General features: G+C 49.3%; 1 long non-coding RNA gene across 1 annotated transcript; it reads left to right on the top strand.

Annotated features, from left to right (window-relative positions):
- The first annotated feature begins 159 nt into the window (after positions 1–159).
- LOC117007528 lies at positions 160–4,958 on the top strand. The gene is made up of 2 exons (XR_004420153.2): positions 160–4,357; positions 4,561–4,958. It is a non-coding gene; the product is annotated as an uncharacterized LOC117007528 (long non-coding RNA).
- The last annotated feature ends 451 nt before the right edge of the window (positions 4,959–5,409 follow it).

The following is a 5,409-nucleotide window of genomic DNA, read 5'->3' as shown; positions in this document are numbered from 1 at the left end:
CCCTTCCCAGACTCTGGGATTCCCTTTTGGGCTCTGGGATTCCCTTCCTGACCTCTGGGATTCCCTTCCTGACCTCTGGGACTCCCTTTTTGGGCTCTGGGATTCCATTTCCAGACTCTGGGATTCACCTTCCTGAGCTCTGGGATTCCATTTCCAGACTCTGGGATTCCCTTTTGGGCTCTGGAATTCCCTTCCCAGGCTCTGGAATTCCCTTTTTGGGCTCTGGGATTCCCTTCCTGAGCTCTGGAATTCCCTTCCCAGACTCTGGGGTTCCTTTTTGGGCTCTGGGCCATCCTTGGGGCTGGGATTCCCTTTTTCAGAGCCGGGAGCCCTCCTGGATACTTGAATTCCAAGCAGGAGAGGACCCCAGCACCGCTTCTCTCCAGGGGGACATCTCAGAGCAGCTCTTGGAATTCTGGAGGACAAAGGAGCGGGAGTTCCTCAGCAGGATGAGTTTTTTGGGGTTTTTTTGTTCGTTTTGTTTGTTTTCCCAAGCAGCATTTGGGTTCCCTCCGAGGGATCCAGTTCTTGTAGCAAACCCGGGAATTACGGAAGCTTTTTTTGAAGGTGCCTATTGAAATTTGCTGAAATTACTCAGGGGAGACACCACTAGAAACTCTTGGTTTCTTCATCAAATATTCCTAAATCCAATGACTGTCCTGAAGGATCAGTTCCCAAGAGAGAAGGAACAAAAAATCCCGGAAGAGGAGGAGGCTGGAAGAGGACAAGAAGGAATTTCCTGGGGCTGGCTCTGACCTTCAGTCCTCGCCACACAGCACCCCACAGGCACGGGCTGGGGGTTTTTATAGGATTATTTCTTGGCAAAACACGGAATTCCACCATGCACAGAGCACAACAAACCCACCTGGGCTTCTCCAGAACCAGCTCAGCCACAGAGGAACAAACACAAACTGAAGGAAAAGATTTTTGGATGAAGCTCCACAAACCCAACCCCAAACCTGGGGCTCCATAAAACCAAACTTGGGAGTCCTCAAAGCCCAAATCTGGGCTCCACAAATCAAATCTGGGCTTGAATCATAAATCCAGCCCCAAACCCAAAGCTGAGGGTTCACAAATCCAGACCTTGGGGTTCACAGCCCCAAATTTTGGGGTTCCACCAACCCAAACCTGAGAGTCCAACAAACCCAACCTGGGAGTCTACAACCCCAAATCTGGGGAATCATAAACCCAAACCTGAGGGTTCACCAAGCCAAGCTTTGAGGTCCACAACCCCAAATCTGGGGGCCCAAAACCCAAACTTGGTGTTCCATGACCCCAAATGTGGGGTTCCACCAACCCTGAACTTGGTGGGTTCACAAATGCAGATCTGGGGAATCCTAAACCCAAACCTGAGGGTTCCACCAACCCAAACCTGGAGTTCCACAAACCCAAAGTTCCACAACCCAAAATCTTGGGGTCCACAAGTCCCCAAACTTGGGAGTCTGCAAACCAGATCTGTGGTTCTACAAACTCCAACTCTGGGGTCTACAAACTCGAATTTGGGATCGACAAACTCAAACAACTTCGAGGTCTAAAAACTCAAACTTTGAGGTCTACAAACTCAGACTCTGGAGTATACAAACCCAAATGACTTTGAGGTCTACAGACTCAAATGTTGAGGTCTACAAACTCAAACCCTGGGGTCTACGAACTCAAAACTTTGGGGTCTACAACCCAAATGACTTTGAGGTCTACAAACTCAAACTTTCGGATCTACGAACTCAAATGTTGGAGTCTATGAACTCAAACAACTTTGAGGTCTACAAACTCAAACTTTGGGGTCTACAAACTCAAATTTTGGGGTCTATGAACTCAAACTTTGGGGCCTACAAACTCAAACGACTTTGGGATCTATGAACTCAAATTTTGGGGTCTACAAACAACTTTGGGATCTACAGACTCAAGCTTTGGGGTCTACAGACTCAAGCTTTGGGGTCTACAAGCTCAACCAACTTTGAGATCTACAGACTCAAACTTTGGGGTCTACAAACTCAAATTTTGGGATCTACAAACCCCAAAGTGTGGCCAGCAGGACTCCTCTGTGCCGTGCCCGATCCGCCCGGCACCGCCACGACCTCGGTGCCACCGCGAGGGGACTCGGAGCTGCTGCCCTGACTTTAACTCCAAACCACCCAGAATTGCTGAGCTGGGATGGGGAAAATTCCATCATCGGTGAGGGATGAAGGATGAAATCCTCCTGGATCTGTGGGAATGTGGGATGCCCTGAACCTCCAGTGGTTTTGGGGAGAAAACTCGGTGTCCTGAATGCTGGGATGGGAACAAACAACGGCTTGGACTCGGTGTTCCCTCCTGAGAGTGGAGAAATTCCAAAGGGATCATGGCAAAGAGAATTCCATGAGGACAAAGGGATCATGGCAAAGAGAATTCCACAATGACAAAGGAATCATAGTAAACAGAATTCCACAATGACAAAGGACTCATGGCAAACAGAATTTCAAAAAGACAAAGGGATTATTGCAAACAGAATTCCACAAGGACAAAGGGATAATGACAAATAGAATTCCACGAGGACAAAGAGATCATGGCAAAGAGAATTCCAAAAGGACAAAAGAATAATGGCAAAGAGAATTCGATCATGACAAACAGAATTCCATGAGTACAAAGGGATCATGGCAAAGAGAATTCCACGACGACAGAGAGATCATGACAAACAGAATTCCAAAAGGACAAAGGGATTATTGCAAACAGAATTCCACCAGGCCAGAGGAATCATGGCAAACAGAATTCCATGAGTACAAAGGGATTATGGCAAAGAGAATTCCAAAAAGACAAAGGACTCATGGCAAACAGAATTCCACGAGGACAAAGAGATCATGGCAAAGAGAATTCCACAAGGACAAAGGAATAATGGCAAAGAGAGTTCCAAAAGGAGAAAGGGATCATGACAAACAGAATTCCATGAGGACAAAGGGATTATTGCAAACAGAATTCCACAATGACAAAGGGATTATGGCAAACAGAATTCCACGAGGCTCAACCTGGCTGAGCCCGTGCTGGATTTTTGACTCTCCACGAGGGAAAACATCCCAAAAGGAAAAGCTTTCCTCCCCTCCAAGCTGTTGTTGCTCTCTCCAGCTTCACTGACACAATTCTGATGGAAACTCCAAAATCTCCAGGATGTGGGATGGTGCTGGGAGCAGCAGCGTGGGCAGAGCAGGGAGCTGAGCTGGGACGTTCTGCTCCTGCTGCTGCGTGGGCTCAGCTTCCCACACACCCTGCAGGCCTGCATTCCTTCCCTGCCACGAGCATCCCACGGGGCCAGGGACATCTCATGGTGTTGGGGACATCCCATAGGGCCAGGGACATCTCATGGTGTGAGGGAACATCCCATAGGGCCAGGGACACCCCACAGTGTGAGGGACACTCCATGGCATCATGGACACCTCATAGTGACAGGGACACCTCATGGTGTTGGGGACATCCATGGCATCAGGGACATCCCACGGTGTCTGGGTCATGTCCATGACATCAGGGACACCCCATGGTGTTGGGGACACCCCAGAGTGACAGGGACATCTCATGGTGTTGGGGACACCTCATGGTGTTGGGGACACCCCACCGTGTTGGGGACATCCCACTGTGCTGGGGACATCCCACAGTGACAGGGACACCCCAGAGTGACGGGGACACCCCATGGCATTGGGGACACCCTACAGTGTTGGGGACACCCCACAGTGTTGGGGACACCCCAGAGTGGACAGGGACACCCATGGTGCTGGGGACACCCCCATGGTGTTGGGAACATTCCATGGCATCAGGGACACCCCACAGTGACAGGGACACCCGAGTGACAGGGACATCCCATGGCATTGGGAACACCCTACAGTGTTGGGGACGCTCCATGGCATCAGGGACACCCCACAGTGTTGGGGACACCCCACAGTGTCTGGGTCACCCCCACAGTGACAGGGACAACCCACAGTGCCATGACAGCAGCAGCACAACGTGGCCACCATGTGTCCCCCAGGGTCACCACGAGCGTCCCTGGCTTCCTGCTGGAAAAATCCCAGTGAAATTCTCCCTGGGAACGAGGAAACCCCAAAGATTTTGGCTGTGAGGAGGAGTTGGGGGGTGACAAGGACACCATGGGGTGTCCCCAAACCCAGGGAAATGTCCCCTCCTTCCCTTGCAGCCCCCACTCAGCTCCCAGCCCCACCCCAAACTGGTGTGGGGAGCCCAAACTGGGATTGAGCAACGCCAGCTCCTCATTTCCCAACCCCCAGCGCCTCGTGTCACACGATTTCCTTCCTCAAACAACAAAAAACATGTCCAGAAATCCCAAACCGAGCTCCTGAGGAGATGAACTCCATCCCAGCATCAACTCCTGCACTCCCAGGTTGGTTTTTTGTTGTTTTGTTTTTTTTTTCCTGGGGGAATATTTGCCCACAAAGGGCATTTTTTGGATGTGCAATTCGATTTGTAAAATTCCCTGGAAGGAGTTTTTGAGTTTGAGGATTTCTATCAAGAAAAGAAATCCAAATGGCTGGATTTGCCAGAGATTTTAAAAATTGTTTTATTTTTATTTTTTTTTTCCTGGAGAGAGGAATTAATGTGGAATGAATCATTGACACCCAGCCCCCAGCAGAGAGGAGCAGCCCCCACCTGACACTGCCAGAGCTGAAATCCCAAACCCCCAGCTGCAATCACGAGGATGGATTTGATAAAAAAAAACCCAACAACCTTGGAATGATGCTGAAACATTCCCCAAGAGCTGACAAAATTCACACAAAGCACAGAAACACTCCAAGATTCCAGGCCTGAGTTATCCTGGTTTTGCACCAGCATGGAATGGGTCAGATTTGCCAAAAAAAAAAGTGAAAATTTCTAAGGATTTTGGATAAGTCAGAATCCAGCTCCTGGGAGAGGAGGTTTGGATGGAGTTTCCCCAAAATCCAGTGGAATTCAGCACCAATTCCCTGAACCTGCTGCCAGAGAGGGGAACAAAAAATTCCCTGCACCTTCCCCAGCTCTGCCAACCTTTCCTCAACAGAGCAGGAATTCCTCAGGAATGGGATTTGGCTGCCAGGGAATCTCTTCTGTTCACTGCCTGACACCACAATTTAGGAAATCCAGCCTGGATTCCACAATTCCCACCTGGGCTCACAAAGCCCAGCAGGGCAGAATGGAAATAATAAAAAAAAGCCCCAAAACCACCAGGGATGGTTTTCCAGGCAGAAAATTTTACTTCCAGTTGACCTCAGATTTTTTTTTTTTTTTTGTGAGAAACCTGTGGAAGGTGTGGGATTGATTTGGGAAATCACAGCTCAAGGAATCAGAATTTCCTCGTGGATGAAAATCCCTGGAGGTTTCATGGATGGATCTGAAGAATTCCCTGCAAGATTTCCAATGTTTTTATTCCAACTGGAATTTTTCCCTCTGCTCCAAAGG

Source organism: Catharus ustulatus, chromosome 26, assembly GCF_009819885.2.
Source record: "Catharus ustulatus isolate bCatUst1 chromosome 26, bCatUst1.pri.v2, whole genome shotgun sequence".
Classification (NCBI taxonomy): Eukaryota; Metazoa; Chordata; class Aves; order Passeriformes; family Turdidae; genus Catharus; species Catharus ustulatus.
Note: the sequence above shows the minus strand (reverse complement) of the source record. Positions and strands in the feature narration are given on the sequence as shown.